The sequence below is a fragment of the Malus domestica genome, chromosome 06, assembly GCF_042453785.1.
Source record: "Malus domestica chromosome 06, GDT2T_hap1".
Lineage (NCBI taxonomy): Eukaryota > Viridiplantae > Streptophyta > Magnoliopsida > Rosales > Rosaceae > Malus > Malus domestica.
Window position 1 is genome coordinate 3,756,698 of NC_091666.1, and position 18,874 is coordinate 3,775,571.

Below are 18,874 nucleotides of genomic sequence, written 5' to 3' on the forward strand. Positions count from 1 at the left end.
GTAGTGATGCTTTCATTATAATCTGAAATAATAAGAGTACAAATATAACTCTCTCTATTATCTCCTCTCATCTTCCTCTCTTTTCTTTCTTCATCTTCCTCTCTTTTCTCTCTTCATCTTCCGTGAGTCTCTCACTTCTCTTCCTTCCTTCACATGCTTTCATTTTATAGAAAAAGTTACTGTAGCAGCACTATTCATTTTACAAAATTTTCTACAAATGAATAGTGAAAATACTGTGCATAAATAGTAACAACTATTCATGTGGGTCATCCACATATTATTCACAACACTCCCCCTTGGATGACCACAAGTCTTTGATTGACGGGTTAAAATCTTGATCTGTTTTGGATGCTCCCCTTGATGAGTATCTCTCCCTAATTTCAAATCATTTAGGCTGATCGTTGATCATTCTGCTTTAGTCTCTTAGCAAAAAGAGTTGTCGAAAGAGGTGTTCTACTTGTTGTTAATTTTCCACAGGTTTGTTCTTGAATTGGGCTGAAAGGCTTTCTCTTAGACTTGCATCAAAAGTCTAAATTTACTCCTTTTATCTAGAGCGGAATTTGATTCAAGGGTGGTGGACACTTGATCTTGAATTGGACTTGTGATTTCTTCAAGGGCCATCGATGCTTGATCTTGAATAAAATTGGACCATGAGAAGCTTCACGTGGCAAGTGATCCTGAAAAATACCTGGGCAAACTTGCCTTGTTTTGTAAAAATACCTGTGCAGACTTGCTTCACGTGGCAAGTTGTCTAAATATCTTTTTGCACTATGATTTTTTTTTCTTATAGTAGGGCCTAAGGGATCCCTTCCATAAATTCTCAAAGGCATAAGCTTAACCAAGACCTAAGAGGGGGTGTGGAAATAGTTTTCAACCAACAATAGACGCACCTCGGTTATAACCTCATTATCTCAAGACAAACCTTGCCGTTCTTTGCATCACCAGACCACTAGGGAAGCACCGAATAAGCTCTCCAAGATTAAGGTTGTGAGGATGTTGATTGCCTAAATGTTAATGGTGATGTCCAAGAAGTCATTGTCAATCGACCAAGCTGCCACCAAAGGTGATCTCGATCCAAGTTCAATTTGGTGAAGGGTGTCGATGTGACAACCCGTTCCTAAAATTCAATTTTTTTAAATTTATTTTAATCGAGGGAGTTGACGAAAATGCCTAGAGGCAAGGATTTTGATTTATGTTGACCATCGTCTAGAGGAACGTATGGCTTATTCTTTTGGTGTATTTAAGTAGTACTCGTTGATACAAACACATAGGCTTAAGCCGTTTGCGAGTCCGAATTATAACGGTATAATTACAAACGTTTGAAGTTGGTTATTTAAAGTTAATTAATTGGTTAAGGAGGACCAATTAGATAAAAGGTAGAAAAAGGGCAACAGTCCAATCAGAAATCAGAAAAAAAAAATCATTGAGAACCCTAACTCATATGCAAATGTATGAGTTGGAGTGTCAGAGTTAGAGCATGACTTAGGTATTTTTCCAACTCATTTCCCTCTAATGTAACAATAGAAAACAACTATTGTTGTCAACATACCTACTCATGAATGATGAGTTGATTATAAATTAGTGTTACTTATCGTGCGACTCAGTTCAACTCCCCACCCCCCTAATATCATTGCATCAATAATAGTACAGGTTGTACTGAAAATATTAAGTAAATCAACATGACAAATGTCACACCAAACAAAAAGTTCCAAAGTCTTGAATTGGGAGGATTTATTATGGATATCATGAATACGAATCACATGATGTATATTTTTATATGTTATAATAGCAAAAGTAAACGATATAATAGTTACATTTAATTTTTATAATTTGTATTAATAAAAAATAGAATTTAAATTTAAATTTAAATAAAATTATAACGTTACTTAAATATAGTTCTAGTAGATTGAAAAATTACTTTGAAGTTCCCTAATAAACAAAAATGTGAGAAATTCCGAGTTTGATGCTTCAAGCTAGTGAGTCTGCACGACTGTGGCCACGGACAGAGTAAAATTCCTTATAGCCTCTTCGGATTCCAAATAGATGGATAACCGTGATTTGTAACAAATTATCCCACTTTTTGAAAAGAAAAAAAAAGAAAGAAAAATCACTTTGAAGTATGAAGGTTTGAAGTTTGAAACAAAATGAAATAAATTTGTGATAAATAGTCAAAAGAACACGTAAAGTAAATGGGGAGAGAGAGAGAGAGAGACAGCTGACGAGTGACTTTATTGGGCGGGCAGCCACGCGTGACGCGCGCACAGTTAGCCAATAACGTATGCGTGAAAAGGGGACGCACACCCACAGATTAGGTCGCTCGGTGGTCGCACAATTACATCAACAGCACGAGGGGCCGGCCGCGAGTATGATCTAAAATATCCATAATATCCTGAAATTTTTATAGAAATTTTCACGTTTTTGGACTATTAATATTTTTTTAAACTACCGATATTTCCGATATCATCGATATTTTAGACCTTGCTAAGTCACTTATGTATCTTACCATGCAATATATATAGTGTAAAATATTGTACTAATTCATTATATATAAATGATTATGGTGTGTTTAAACTTCTTTCATTAATTGCTAAATATTTTCTACACGCACAATGTTTGTCAGCTCGCTATATAATCAACTTAAATCAGTTGTATCTATCATGCAATCCATTTCCTTCCAATTTTTTGTGATAAACTAATAGATAATTAACTAAATAAACATCCTGCAAAGTTTCAATAAAAATTTCTAAGTTTTTCTTACAATTTCCGTGTTTTTGAACTACTGATATTTCTGATATCATCGATATTTTATACCTTGACCGCGAGGCTTTGGGTCATAAATAAAAGGGAAAAATGGCAGTGAGTCGGAGAGGGTGAGAGTCAGATTGAATTGGGATTGATTTTGAAACCCTAAAACGGGAACAAATTGGGGGCAAAATTAAAGAATTAGAGTAAATAATCCGTATTAGGAAAAAGAGATACCAAATTGACGTCCAAATTTGTTTATAATCGGTGACAATTTAATCCTCATTACTGTGGAACTGGACCTTTTTTTTAAAATAAAAAACCTCGACAGTACGAGGGAATTGAGTTTGATATTTTTCGGAACTGAACCTTAATATCTCATAGTTTGATATTAATTGAGTTTTATCACACCCCAACTTTTGATGAAATTCTTAACCGTAATTGGAAAAGAGAAATAACTTTTCTGCTATGCCTAGCAAATGAAAATGATTTCTTCTTTTTTGGGGGTGTGATGAAATATTGCTAAACAAAGTCAGATTCCAAGCTATATTTGGGTGAGAATTTCAAAATCTGAAGGAATTGAGGTCAAATTAGTAACGAATTGATCATAACCGATTATATAGGAGGATTAGACATGCTACATATGAGCATTTACAAGCAACGTGACTTAAAAGAGCCATTTATAAATTCCTACTATGTGTCTTTGTACAACTATATGATGCATTTCTAATCCCTCCTATATAACATTTTATCATAGTTGGATTTGTATCGAGGTTCTAAAATACACTAAACGGTAATCAGTTGGCAAGCAAAGGCCTAGTACCTAGGAGCCAGGTGGGTTTTTAATTTTAATTATGTCTAACTAGAGCCCCTAGCCTCCGCCTAGCGTCAAGGCCCGCCTAGGCCACTTTTTACACAGTGATTAGGAAAGTTTTAAAGTCCAAAATCATGATAATTGTAACATTTTTCTTTGATGTGCATCTGAACGGGTGATGTCTGTAATGTCATATGTAAATGGACATTTAAACTTGGTTTATGGTTTAGTACAACAACTGGATAACTTCGGAATAGTTTTTGGCTGGACACAGTGGAACAGGTTATAGAAAAAGAATAGCAAAAACTATGGCGTTCGCCGAAACTCGTCATAACTTGATAACAACTTGATAACATTGTGAAGAAATGTTGGGTTTTTGAAATGCAGGAATATTCGAAACCTTATGGATAACGAAGTACTCTGCAAGGATGTTTCTGGCGAGCAGGCCAGGGAGTCGCTCATCGCAATCTCTAACCCTGTAGCGGATCAGGTTCTTGACCTGAGTTTTCTGCCTGCACTGTTGGATAGGGTTGCTACGGCGAATAGGGATGGACATGAAAAGTACGTCCCTGAACTCATGTCTATTTCTAATTTGCAATCTCCTGATATCAAAACTTGATTGTTTGCGATGTGAAAACCGTGAGGATTAGCAGCGAAGTTATCTATAGCGGTCATGGAATTACTCTTTCTTAAGAGATTGTAAATATATTTGTTGTTCTTACGAACTACTACGCGTATGTGAATAACTAGTACTGACTGATAGGATCCTGGTGTCATTAGTGTTCTAAACCTTCATATTGGAAGGATGATGAACGCAAATGAACTTGATGATTCTTGCTATTTTCATATAGTAATTATTAATTGTTTATACCATACTTAGGGCCTCCGTATTTAGACCTCGTATAAATACTCGGAGGACTCAAATGTAATTATGTAATAAAGGAAGGAGAAAATATTTAAAAAGGGGAGGAGCCCTTAGTCTATAAAAGGGCCTCCTCACCCTTACAATCCACAAGCTCTCAGATTCAGAGCAAGCCCCCTCACCCTCTCAAAGCCTCACTCTCACATTACAGAGGCTCTCTCCCTCACAATCCTCTCAGAGAAATACAATATCAGTATGGATGTAGCCCAAACATTGTGGTGAACCACGATACATCTTGTGTTATTTATTTTCTTGCAGATTCACGGTCGAATTTACGTTGTTCCAAGACCCCTCCGGTTTTGTGCATTAACTTTTGACGCCATCTGTGGGGAACGACACAAAAAGCTATGTCGATTCTCTTTCATTTTTTCATCTCACCACCCTGAGATCTCACCACAACCTCCATCGTGGATCTGCAAAACCCAAGAAACCAAAGCTCTCACTTTTCTCAGCATACAAACATAGCAAAAACATGGAGTCGTACCGATCATTTCGACCCTTTCTTATCGAAAAAATGAAGGTGGAAACTCAAACACAAACCCTTCCAGCCTTCGACAATCTTCCGTTTTCTTACTCCCTCCTGACCTCGGTTCCCGCAACTTTCACAGCTTTGAAATGTCTGGCGTTGACCCAAAATGCTTGGCCTCGAAGTGCTTCACGGGGCACCAGCGAGTGACACAGATGCGCCGGGGGGCGATTCGGAGTCGACTGGGGCGGTGAAGGTTTAGAAGGTGTATCGGAGTTACCGCACACGGCGCAGGTTAGCTGACTCCGCCGTCGTCGTTTAAGAATACTGGTGGCAAGCGATTGAACTGCAGCATGATTTCGTTTTTTTATCACGACGGATCTATGGCTAAATGTTGGAACTGTGTCGGCAAGAATGCTTCTAAGGTGGGCAAGGGGCTATCCAAAGATGCCAAAGCACAAAAATTGGCTTATTAGCATTTGATTGAAGCTATTGATCCAAGGCATAGGTATGGGCATAGCTTGCATGTGTATTATGTAGAGTGATCTAAAGCAGATGCTGGTCAACCATTTATATTTACTGCTCCTCGTCCTCCGTCGCGCTGGAGAAGATGCTCTACGCCAGGCCTAGCAGTGGCTTCACACCGTCTGCCACCGTCAAAGGAATCTCCGCCAGGAAGGGCCTTGTCATTCCGTCGCCTAGCGAGCCCTTGAGGAAGATCAAGATGTACTCGCCTTCCTACCGAGACAGAGGATTGTGAGGGATATTGGTATGCTCACATTCATGCCGAGATAGAGACAGAGAGAAAGGAAATGGGAACAGAATAGAAAAAGAAAAAGATCATGATGTTACTAAAGAATAGAAAAAGAAAAAACAAAAAAGGAGAGTGATATTGGTATGCTTTTGCTTTTGCCCAGCGATGCTTTCCATTAATTCTCTGTGATTAAATGGATCAGGGGCAGGCAAGCACATGTGGGTTGATGACCTCCAAAGAAAGTGGTCGCGGGGCTCATGAGTGATGACTTCTAAAGATGCTTTTTACAAATGGACAGCAGCGTAGAGACAGAGACAGAGAGGAAGGTGCAGTGGGAAACAAAAGCAAAAGCAGAAAGTAAAAGAAGATAAAAAGAAGCAGACATAATTACGGTGGTGATGGCATGCAGAAAAGGGAATTATGGGCGTGACCCATTGAGCAGAGGGTCGGATTTATTTTTGAGTGATGTAATTTATTTTTCTTATCTTTCGAAGACATCTGTATAACCCCATCAGAGGGTAATAAAAAATAAAAAAAAACAGCAAGCCCAAAATAATGGGTTGGAATGTTTTATGGAGGGCAAAGGCCCATATGCCCAAAAGACCCAGGCCCGCTATTATCACCAACCAGGTGATCAAAAGTACGTCCAGTACTTCAAATTTATTCGGCACCTTGCCGCTATTATCACCAACTAGGTGATCAAAAGTACGCCCAATACTCCAAAATTATTCGGCAGCCTGCCGCTATTATCACCAACCAGGTGATCAAAAGTACGCTTAGTACTCCAAAATTATTCGTCAGCCTGCTGCTATTATCACCAACCAAGTGATCAAAAGTACTTCCAGTACTCCAAAATTATACATGAGCATCACTCATGTCAATCATACATAAACATTCATGAGCATCACTCGTGTCAATCATACATAAACATTCATGACCATCATTCATGTCAACATTCATGAGCATTACTCATGTCAACATTCATGAGCATCACTCATGTCAACATCCAAGAGCACCACTCATGTCAATTCATGAGCATCACTCATGTCAATCAGCTTCGAAAGCTTCATTTACAGAGCTCCAGCTTCAAAAGCTTTATTTACAAAGCTCCAGCTTCAAAAGCTTCACTTGCAAAGCTTCACCTACAAAGCTTCAGTGCAGGGTATACAAATACCGCCTCTGAACAACCGCCACTTCGGCCCATACATGGATTCAATTTGAAGTCTCCAGCCAACATACTGTATTAACCGAAGACTTGGGGGACTACATTATGTACCATATATTGGGCCTCATGAAAAATACTTGGGGGACTTAACCCATTATTTATGTACTGAGGAGCGAGCCCTTATTTTATAAAATGGACTCCCTCACCATCATTAGAGAGCATAAACTCTAGCCCATTATTCATGTATTGAGGAACGAGCCCTTATTTTATAAAAGGGACTCCCTCACCATTATTAGATAGCATCAACTCTAGCCCATTATTCATGTATTGAGGAACGAGCTTTTATTCTATAAAATGGACTCCCTCACCATCATTAGAGAGCATCAACTCTAGCCCATTATTCATGTATTGAGGAGCGAGCCCTTATTCTATAAAAGGGACTCCCTCACCATCATTAGAGAGCATCGCCGCCTACTGAGCAACTGCCTCGCCGCAAGCATCAACTCTAGCCCATATTTATGTATTGATGAGCGAACCCTTATTCTATAAAAGGGACTCCCTCACCTTCAAACGCCACTAGCCAAGCCAACCAAGGCAACATAAGCCACAAGCAGAGCAGCCTTGCAACATGTGCTACTTCTAGTTGAACATCATTTCAGATTGGGCACTGCCTCATATCGAGTATCAGTTCTAGACGACATCTAGTTACGTCGGCCCACACATGGACTGAATTTCAAGTCTCCAGCCAAAAGACTCTCTTGACTGAAGACTTGGGGGACTACTGTTTATACCATACCTAGGGCATCCGTATTTAGACCTCGTATAAATACTCGGGAGACTCAAATGTAATTATGTAATAAATGAAGGGGCAAATATGTAAAAAGGGGAGGAGCCCTTAGTCTATAAAAGGGTCTCCTCACCCTTACAATCCACAAGCTCTCAGATTCAGAGCAAGCCCTATCACCCTCTCAAAGCCCCACTCTCACATTACAGAGGCTCTTTCCCTCACAATCATCTCAGAGAAATACAATATCAGTGTGGACGTAGCCCAAACATTAAGGTGAACCATGATACATCTTGTGTTATTTACTTTCTTGCAGATTCACGGTCGGATTTACGTTGTTCCAAGGCCCCTCCGATTTTGTGCATCAACATTAATAAATAATAAACATAGGGAAGTATTATTGGCACTCCAAAAATATCATTCTACACTTCTCATAAGTGTATTTTTCTTTCCCAATATAGAAAGTTTGGAGTGTAGAATGAGATTTTTTAAGTGATAATAACAATTCCCCAAACATATCGTTGTCATATGTTATAGTTATTCTATTTATCTATTTATTATTTATTTTTTGTTCTTTTTGTTTTTAAATCTAAACCTATAGTCGTTGTTGGGGTTTTAGAATGATTTATGCTCTCTTAGACCTACTGGATAAGAACTCGACATCTCGCTTGCGTCTAACTGCAAGTTCCCTTCACGTACCTACTGATGTCGTAGTTACCATACGAAGATTTCATTTTTTGGAAAACTAATGAAAAGTGTTTGAAAACTTTGAATTTTAATGATGAGGACAAAATAAAGGGTAAAGTGAATAGTACCATGATTGACTTTTTAGTGTAACAATGTGATTTTTCGTTAAAGTGAACAGTACCGCAGACTTTTTATTAAAACTCCCTTGATTTTTCTAATCCATTGACCTCAATAATTAAGGGTTGTTACCAAAAGGACAAATGTAGCATCACTCAATTAAGAAGTGGGCTTTAGTGAGTAAAGGGGAACGAATATAATCTCCCTGGTTGCTTTTCTAACTTCAATCACATGGTACATATTCTGATATAGGATGATTTCTTTTCGATTTTTAATACAAGCAATATTTGGAACAAATATTTTAAGGTGTTCTAGAGTATGTGATACAACAGAAATATTTTGATTTTTATATTAAAAAAAAATTAAACCTTAAAACACTTAAGAGTATCTCATACTCTAGGATACCATAGAAAATTTCTTGCTAGAAAGCGAGGAATTGAACTCTAGTTCAAGTGTCGGGGTGAATGTCCTGAACAAATTGAGTTATAAGCCTCCTGCATATGCATGTTTCTTTTTGTTTTACTCATCAAATTATATTTTCATTAATGACAACAATTATTGTGGAGCAAAAACTAACTCAATAAATTCTAGATCTAACATGTGAACTCTTATAAAAAAAAAAAGAAAAAAAAAAGATGAGAATGCACTTATTAAATTGGCAAGGCTCACATTTAATCCACGTGCAGTTTAATATCCTTGAAGTTTGAAGTCTTAAAGATGAGATTAATTACAAAACCTTATCTTTATGTTTTCCTAATTGAAGGTCAACTTCATCAAGTAAGGAATCACAATCATATCCAATTAAGGATATTACAAGATAATCTCAAGATATTATTTATTAAATAATATCTTCGGGATAATTCTTTTCTCTTTCATTCAATGGATGATTCACCTTGACCAATCTTATGCCGGCAAATGTTAGAGTAAATGATGCGTAAAATAACTAAACACACAAATTAAACCCTCTTTTGTCAAATTGTAGTAAAGATGTAAGTAGGGATCGTTCTAAACCGGGGATTAGGAGGGATTGCTAAACTCTTGAAAACTAACTCAATAATGTAAAAACAAAGTTTAAAACACTAAACTAGACTCAAAGAATGTAAAATTAAAAGTTAAAACACCAAAACAAAGCAAAGGAACCAAAACAGCAAATAAACACTCAAAACTGCCTTAGAAGCACAATCTGGGCAGTTTTGAGTACTAACACAAATTTGGACGAATGTATGTTATAACTTGACTCAAAACACTTAAAAACAAAAATCAAAACACTTTCTAACTAATCTAAGACTTCAAAATAAAGGGGGATTTGTTTTGGACGAAAATTGAAAACAAAACAGAAACTTTAAAACAAAACAGATTGTAAAACGTTTCGGATAAAAATGATGGATAAAAGGCTAGTTAGGAGGTTCTTCTCCACACATGACACACTTGCAAACAAAACGATTTTCAGTTGTTCTTCCAATAAATTATGAAACTCAACACACCAAGTTAATTAGATACGCTTAAATTAACCTTCAAGTTCTCCTTAAGTTAATGAATTGGATGGGAAAGCGCATACAACAATTCAAAGCATTCCTCAAAGGTTCATTACGTGATGAGCACAATAAAGATACAATCAAGAATCATGAAGCACAATGAGAACTATAAGTGTTGACGAGGCATTCGTTACTATGATGAGCATGAAACTCGTGCCAAGAATTCATTCAACGCGATCGTTTTCAAGCGACCTTCACTACTTGTGATTATAGGATTGTAACTATTAGGTGAAACTCCCTCATAATCTAGCATCATATTCATGCATGAAAACTAAGCGTGCACTCTCAATCAACATACACAAATAAGTTATCAATCAAGTAGATGAACGAATTGAATCCACAACTTATGAAATAACAACTGAATGTAATCAAATCATATTGCAAGCATGTACATGGTTTCGAATCACCCCCCAACTAAGGGGGTTTAGTTCCTCATACTCACAACACAAAGTTTATTGAATTGAAACATTGAAAACATAAGAAAGATTACACCTAAAAGTTCCAGCAATCTGCAATAGACTAGCAAGCACATTCAAGAGCACTCCTTCTTCCTTCTTGCTGCGGAACAAGGTATGGAGATGGTTTGGATGGGTTTTGGATGATGGAGAATGGTGGGAAGGTGTCTAGGATGGGTGTATGGCACGCTAGGAAGGTTTTGGGGTCAGAAAATATGGATTTGGGTGAAGGTTGGGCATGGCAAAGGTAGGGGAAAGGTTTCTAGCGTGAATGGATGTGAATGGGTGTGTGTGGAATCCTTTGTGGCTGCAACAAGGAGGTTTATTTAAAGGAAAACATAAATTAAAACCCTAGGTTGATTAGGAAATCAGAAATTAAGTCTAAGGATTCTAGAATTAGGAAATAAAATCAGAAACTTAAAGGAAATAGGCAAGGATATGCGGCAATTACTTAAAACACAAAAGGAATGTGTTTTAAGTCAGATTTTGGGAAAGAAACCCTCCCCCTTGCACGGCAAGGAAGAGGAAAGGATGAGGGAGGTGCGGCTCATGTTTTAAGAAAGGAAACATGTCCTAAAACTAAAGGGAAATAGGTCTACTTGTGCGGCAAGGGTTTGGGAAAGGTCTAAGTGACCTAAAACTGATGGGAAAGAGGATCCCTTGCACGGCAAGGAAGGGGGATTAAGGGAAAGGTGCGGCAAAGGTCCTAGAGTGGTTTAGGGCCTTTGTTTGGTGTCCCAAAGTGCTTAAAAGGTATTCAAAGTGGCTGGAAATTAAGGACATTTAGGAATAGGGAAGGTCAACCAAAATAGGAAACCTTGGCTTAACTTTCCTACTTCAAGTAGGAATCCTTGTTGGAGTAGGAATCCTTGTTCTTCTAGGAATCCTCAAATGAGTAGGAATCATTCTTCAATTAGGAATCCTTTGTTGATTAGGAATCCTTCTTGGATTAGGAAACCAACTTTCTTCAAGACTTCAATTTATCCATTCCTTTTGCTCCAAAAGGCTCCAATTTGCTTCTTTTTTTGCACACTTTGGCCTTAGAACCTGAAAACACACAAAAGTGACTTTAAACACTAAAATAGCTAAGTAAACACAACTTAAATGCACGAGAACAAGCCAATTAAGTAGCATAAATATGCTCCTGTCAAATTCCCCCACACTTAGCTTTTGCTAGTCCTCGAGCAAAACAAACAAAAGAAAGGAAACAAAACGAAACAAACTAACCAAAAACAAAACCTAAACCTTCCAACATTTGCCTCAGGGATTTCCAATGCACATGACATGTTAAAGATTGTTATCCCCACAGATTTGAGTTCTCTTTACTCATAAGCACATACTTAATTAAAGCCACTACTTACTAGTTCACAAGTAATCAATTAAAACAATGCTTTGAATGTAGTAACATGCCTTAGAGAATTCCCTCAATTCCTTACAAGATATACACTCTATTTTCACTCAGATTTTCTAACTCCACACCCTACACTAGTCATATGTGAGAAGATTGATGTAGATATGAAAACGAATGCTCACATATATGTTTCACAAAGAACGCAATTTCTAGAGTTAAGAAGCATGTTTAGATATGATCTCATGAATGGAATGCTACTACTTAGATGCGAGAACCAGTGACACCATATGCTCATACCAAATTCAAACTCCACAAATTGAAACACATAACACTCAAGATAGAAGTTAAGGGTTGTAATAGGGCTTGGGGTGTTGGTTAACAAGGAAAGGATAGGGGAAAACAAACGTTCTTCAAGCGATGGTAAGCAAAGCAATGAAATTGAGACTTAGAATTCACTTAAATTGCAGAAATTAACTTTAACACACAAGGGGGAGACTTAAACAACTCCTTAGGGCCGAATTCATTGTTTTGGACCCTCACTTCAACAAACAATACTTTGGAACTCTTTTTCTCAACTTTTCAACTTTTTTCTTTCATACTTTTCACACTTTTTTTTTTCTTCTTTCAATGCCGTGCCTATGGCACACTAATTCACATGAGAACACTTCCCCCACACTTGTTTTCTGCTAACATAGATCAAAAGGAATTCAATTCGAATTATGCTTTACTATGCTTTAAGAACAAGGGTATGGATGGTCCTAAACTAGGCTAGGTGAGGAAAACATGGGTTAACAAATAATGAAGGCTAACAAGGCTCAACGGGGTTAAAAACCTACAAAACATAATGACATAGGGCACACGGCATTTGGCTAAGGTGGTGGTCACTGCACAACTTCATCTTGAATATGTGTTATGCAAATCAATAACATGCTTTGAATGAAATGGGCATGAGTTCTAGCATTTGGAACTAAATGATGAAACGCCTTCTAAATAGTAACCAAGCAAGGAATAATGAGATCATGCAACGACTTAGAAAACAAAGAATGCGCAGATTTTATCTCTCCAAATAAACGTTTAGGCTCAAGTCTCACAAGGTTGTAGCGTTAGTTTGAGTTCCTTCCTTCAAGCATGTTACAAAAACTGATTTTTTTCTTTTATGATTGCATGTGAATTCATAAGTTATAACCACAACCAAGCATAAACAAAGAGTAATTTCATCCATGTTAATCACTCTCTTTAACAGCCATGTAATTACAAACCGAATCCTCATCATTGTGTTGGAAGGTACCCTAAGACACAAACAAACACACAAAAACAACTCTTTTTGGGTTTTTAAAACAAATTTTTCAAATTTTTATGTGATTTTCGGATTTTTGCATCAAAACACACTAAAACACACCAAAACTGCTCAAAAACACTTAAAAACAGCAAGGAACAAGTCTCCAAGTTAAGGGTGATAAAATCCCACGAATTTGCATCTAAAACACTTAGTTACACCCCCACACTTAAATCAAACATTGTCCTCAATGTTTCAAGCATAAAACCACACTAAACAAAAAGAAACACATAAACAGCAAGTAAATAACAAAACTGGGCAGATTAGAAACAAGCAACAAAGTGAAGGGTTTTAGGAACGCAAATATGGAATTGGAGTGATTCCTAGGGCTTCCTTTGTTGAATTGCATGGGTTGCCTCCCAAGTAGCGTTTTCTTTAACGTCTTGAAGCCGGACGAAGAACACAATCAGACCCCATTGGAGCCCACGGCATGGAATGGGATCTCCCCCACCACCTGCCGCACAAAGTTCTTGTACATTGCATCCTTGAACGGAAATGGATAGTGATGTTTGTTGATGGGTGCGTTGTGTTGCCTAAGGTTCATGTTCATGCGCCCCCCATCGGGGATTTGCTTGGGTACCTGCACCAAAGAAGGCAACCACCTATCAACTTTAATGGGAATTGGATTTGGATTAGGTGGCTTACCTATGTGATGTGATGAAGTGGCAGCAAGGTGAACATTCTTCCCCATGGTGCTTTCGGCCACTTTGAGGGCAGTGACTGTATGGTCCTTGTACTCCATTCCAATTCCCTCTTCTTGCATGGTTCTTGATGCATCCTTCGTGCTTGGTGCTGAATGGTCTGGTCCTATCTTTTCAATTTTACCAATGGCACAACAAGAATGAACAACATTAGGAGTCTCAATGGATTCAGAAATTTTAAAACTAATCATGTCACCACCAAATGCCATAGTGACTAATCCTTTGGCCACATCAATCTTCGTTTGAGCCGTTTTCATGAATGGCCTTCCAAGGAGAATGGGCAATGAAGGAGCATGATCCGATTCATCCATCTCAAGAACATAGAAATCCGCCGGAAAGATCAAATGATTAACCTGCACCAAAACATCTTCCACAACTCCCTTTGGATAGGCATTAGATCTATCGGCCAATTGTATGATTACACCATCATTTTTTAACTTGCCTAGGTTCATAGATGCATAAATTGAATATGGCATAACATTTATGGATGCACCTAAGTCTAACATGGCAGATTTGAACCTAGTATTACCAATGACACAAGGAATGGTGAAACTACCCGGATCTTTGCATTTAGGAGGTAGTTTACGTTGTATCATGGCAGACACATTCTCACTTACATGTACCACTTCTTTCTCCCGAAAACGTTTCTTTGTCGTACAAAGCTTCTTCAAACACTTGGCGTACTTCGGGATTTGCTTGATTGCATCCAAGAGAGGTATGTTAACTTGAACCTTCCTAAATGTCTCTAGAACATCTTTTTCCTCCTCTTCATTCTTGAATTGCAAAAATCTGCTAGGAAAGGGCACATTGGGTGGAATAATGTTAGAATTAACCAAACTTGGACTCATCTTACCTAGGGTGGACGGATTGGATGGCTTAGGGGCCATGGGTGCTTGCGGCAAAAGTGGTGCTACCTTTGCCGTGAGTGGACTTGGTGTCTCCTCTTCAGATTTCAACGTTTCATCCTCTTTGGGACCTGATTTTGGTGGTGTAGGACCTGCCCCAACTTCTTTTCCACTCCTTAGCATGATTGCATTTGCGGTTTCAAAGCCTCCTTTTGGATTCGCAATGGTTGAACTAGGAAGCTTTCCTTGTTCTCTAAACTGCCCAACAAACTCCGCAATCTGCCCAATTTGCTTCTCCAATTGATCTACCCTAATGTTCGTGCTTTGCATTGCTTGGGTTTGCTTTTCCTGCCCATGAGTCAACTTGGTTAGTATCTTAAGAAGTGCATCATTGTCTAGGGACGTACCTGAAGCATTTGGGTCAGATTGTGGTTGGTTTTGATTGGGTGTGTACGGCTTGGTGAAGAACCCCGGGGGTTGTTGCCTAAAGCCTCCTTGGTTTTGAGGTTGCTGGGGCTCCCTCCACTTGAAATTTGGGTGGTCTCTCCAACCGGGATTATATGTGTTTGAATATGGATCGTTCCTTGGTTGGTTTTGACCTTGAAACCCAATTGCATGTGCGCTTTCCCATCCACCATTTTCAATCAACTGTGGACACTTTTCAGAGGCATGTCCTTGGATGGAACATACGCCACATACAATTGGTCCTTGCATCTTCATGCCCTTGGCCATCTGAGACACAATAGAAGTAAGATTAGCCAATTGTGAATGAAGATCGGAAGTTGAACTTACCTCATGTACTTGGTGCCGTGGGGGTCCCCTTTGGCCTACTCCCTCATATTGTTGAGCGTTCAACGCTCGATTAGAGATCAAGATCTTGGCAGCCATGGGTGTTTTGTCCACCAATGCTCCCCCCGCCGAAGCATCAAGCACTTGACGTTCTAGAGGTAGGAGACCCTCGTAGAAGTATTGCAAAAGCAACTCCTCCTTCATCTGATGCTGTGGACAAGAAGCAACAAGTGATTTAAATCGTTCATAATATGTAGGAAAAGACTCACCTTCTTCTTGCTGGATTCCGCTTATCTTTTTGCGTAAGAGGATGATGCGAGAAGTTGGAAAGAACTTCTCCAAGAACGCTCTCTTCATACTCTCCCAAGATGTGACAGTGCCAGGAGCTAACTCGTATAACCAATCCTTGGCTTTATCCATCAAAGAGAATGGAAAAGCCTTCATCTTTAAAATACTTCCGTCAACATTGACGGGAGTCATACTAGAGCAAACTACTTCAAATTCTTTCAAATGTTTGTTAGGATCTTCCATGGACAAGCCATGGTATTTAGGAATATGATGAAGCAAACTTGACTTTAATTCAAACTCTTCCGTCTTACCTTGGGCAGCCGTGGGGTATTGGATGCACAAGGGTGCGGCATTATCCAATCCCAAGGCCGAGAGCTCTTTGAGTGTACGGTTGTCCACCGCCATGCCTTGATCCTCTTCACCCACTTGTGCCGTGGGCTCCTCCTCCTCTTCTAGGACTTCTTTTTCAAGGTCAGGTTCGGGAATGGGCTCTTGTTGATTTCTAGCTCTTCTCAAATTCCTCTCAAAATCGTCGTCAAAGTCCAAGATGTTCTCACGAACCTTTTGAGAACTTCTAGTCATAAACTAGTACCTAAGAAACAAGAAACAAAATAGGTCAGAAACTAAAATAAAATCTGAAGCAAAGTAAAATAAAAGAAACAAAAACAATCCAAGGGATTAGCAAAATTGCTAATCCCTGGCAACGGCGCCAAAAATTTGATGCGTAAAATAACTAAACACACAAATTAAACCCTCTTTTGTCAAATTGTAGTAAGGATGTAAGTAGGGATCGTTCTAAACCGGGGATTAGGAGGGATTGCTAAACTCTTGAAAACTAACTCAATAATGTAAAAACAAAGTTTAAAACACTAAACTAGACTCAAAGAATGTAAAATTAAAAGTTAAAACACCAAAACAAAGCAAAGGAACCAAAACAGCAAATAAACACTCAAAACTGCCTTAGAAGCACAATCTGGGCAGTTTTGAGTACTAACACAAATTTGGACGAATGTATGTTATAACTTGACTCAAAACACTTAAAAACACAAATCAAAACACTTTCTAACTAATCTAAGACTTCAAAATAAAGGGGGATTTGTTTTGGACGAAAATTGAAAACAAAACAGAAACTTTAAAACAAAACAGATTGTAAAACGTTTCGGATAAAAATGATGGATAAAAGGCTAGTTAGGAGGTTCTTCTCCACACATGACACACTTGCAAACAAAACGATTTTCAGTTGTTCTTCCAATAAATTATGAAACTCAACACACCAAGTTAATTAGATACGCTTAAATTAACCTTCAAGTTCTCCTTAAGTTAATGAATTGGATGGGAAAGCGCATACAACAATTCAAAGCATTCCTCAAAGGTTCCTTACGTGATGAGCACAATAAAGATACAATCAAGAATCATGAAGCACAATGAGAACTATAAGTGTTGACTAGGCATTCGTTACTATGATGAGCATGAAACTCGTGCCAAGAATTCATTCAACGCGATCGTTTTCAAGCGACCTTCACTACTTGTGATTATAAGATTGTAATTATTAGGTGAAACTCCCTCATAATCTAGCATCGTATTCATGCATGAAAACTAAGCGTGCACTCTCAATCAACATACACAAATAAGTTATCAATCAAGTAGATGAACGAATTGAATCCACAACTTATGAAATAACAACTGAATGTAATCAAATCATATTGCAAGCATGTACATGGTTTCGAATCACCCCCCAACTAAGGGGGTTTAGTTCCTCATACTCACAACACAAAGTTTATTGAATTGAAACATTGAAAACATAAGAAAGATTACACCTAAAAGTTCCAGCAATCTGCAATAGACTAGCAAGCACATTCAAAAGCACTCATTCTTCCTTCTTGCTGCGGCACAAGGTATGGAGATGGTTTGGATGGGTTTTGGATGATGGAGAATGGTGGGAAGGTGTCTAGGATGGGTGTATGGCACGCTAGGAAGGTTTTGGGGTCAGAAAATATGGATTTGGGTGAAGGTTGGGCACGGCAAAGGTAGGGGAAAGGTTTCTGGCGTGAATGGATGTGAATGGGTGTGTGTGGAATCCCTTGTGGCTGCAACAAGGAGGTTTATTTAAAGGAAAACAGAAATTAAAACCCTAGGTTGATTAGGAAATCAGAAATTAAGTCTAAGGATTCTAGAATTAGGAAATAAAATCAGAAACTTAAAGGAAATAGGCAAGGATATGCGGCAATTACTTAAAACACAAAAGGAATGCGTTTTAAGTCAGATTTTGGGAAAGAAACCCTCCCCCTTGCACGGCAAGGAAGAGGAAAGGATGAGGGAGGTGCGGCTCATGTTTTAAGAAAGGAAACATGTCCTAAAACTAAAGGGAAATAGGTTTACTTGTGCCGCAAGGGTTTGGGAAAGGTCTAAGTGACCTAAAACTGATGGGAAAGAGGATCCCTTGCACGGCAAGGAAGGGGGATTAAGGGAAAGGTGCGGCAAAGGTCCTAGAGTGGTTTAGGGCCTTTGTTTGGTGTCCCAAAGTGCTTAAAAGGTATTCAAAGTGGCTGGAAATTAAGGACATTTAGGAATAGGGAAGGTCAACCAAAATAGGAAACCTTGGCTTAACTTTCCTACTTCAAGTAGGAATCCTTGTTGGAGTAGGAATCCTTGTTCTTCTAGGAATCCTCAAATGAGTAGGAATCCTTCTTCAATTAGGAATCCTTTGTTGATTAGGAATCCTTCTTGGATTAGGAAACCAACTTTCTTCAAGACTTCAATTTATCCATTCCTTTTGCTCCAAAAGGCTCCAATTTGCTTCTTTTTTTGCACACTTTGGCCTTAGAACCTGAAAACACACAAAAGTGACTTTAAACATTAAAATAGCTAAGTAAACACAACTTAAATGCACGAGAACAAGCCAATTAAGTAGCATAAATATGCTCCTGTCAGTAAACCTGGCACATGTGATCGACCTATGCTCTATAAATATCTTGTTCTCCACCAAATATTCTGGTAAGCTTTTGTTACACAATCAAGCCCTAAACTCTTTCTTTTTTTTAGAGAAATTGACTTAGGAGAGCTAGCCCAAATATCAGGTGGAGCTGAATTTAGCAGGTGGAGCCAAATCTAGCAAAAGCAGCC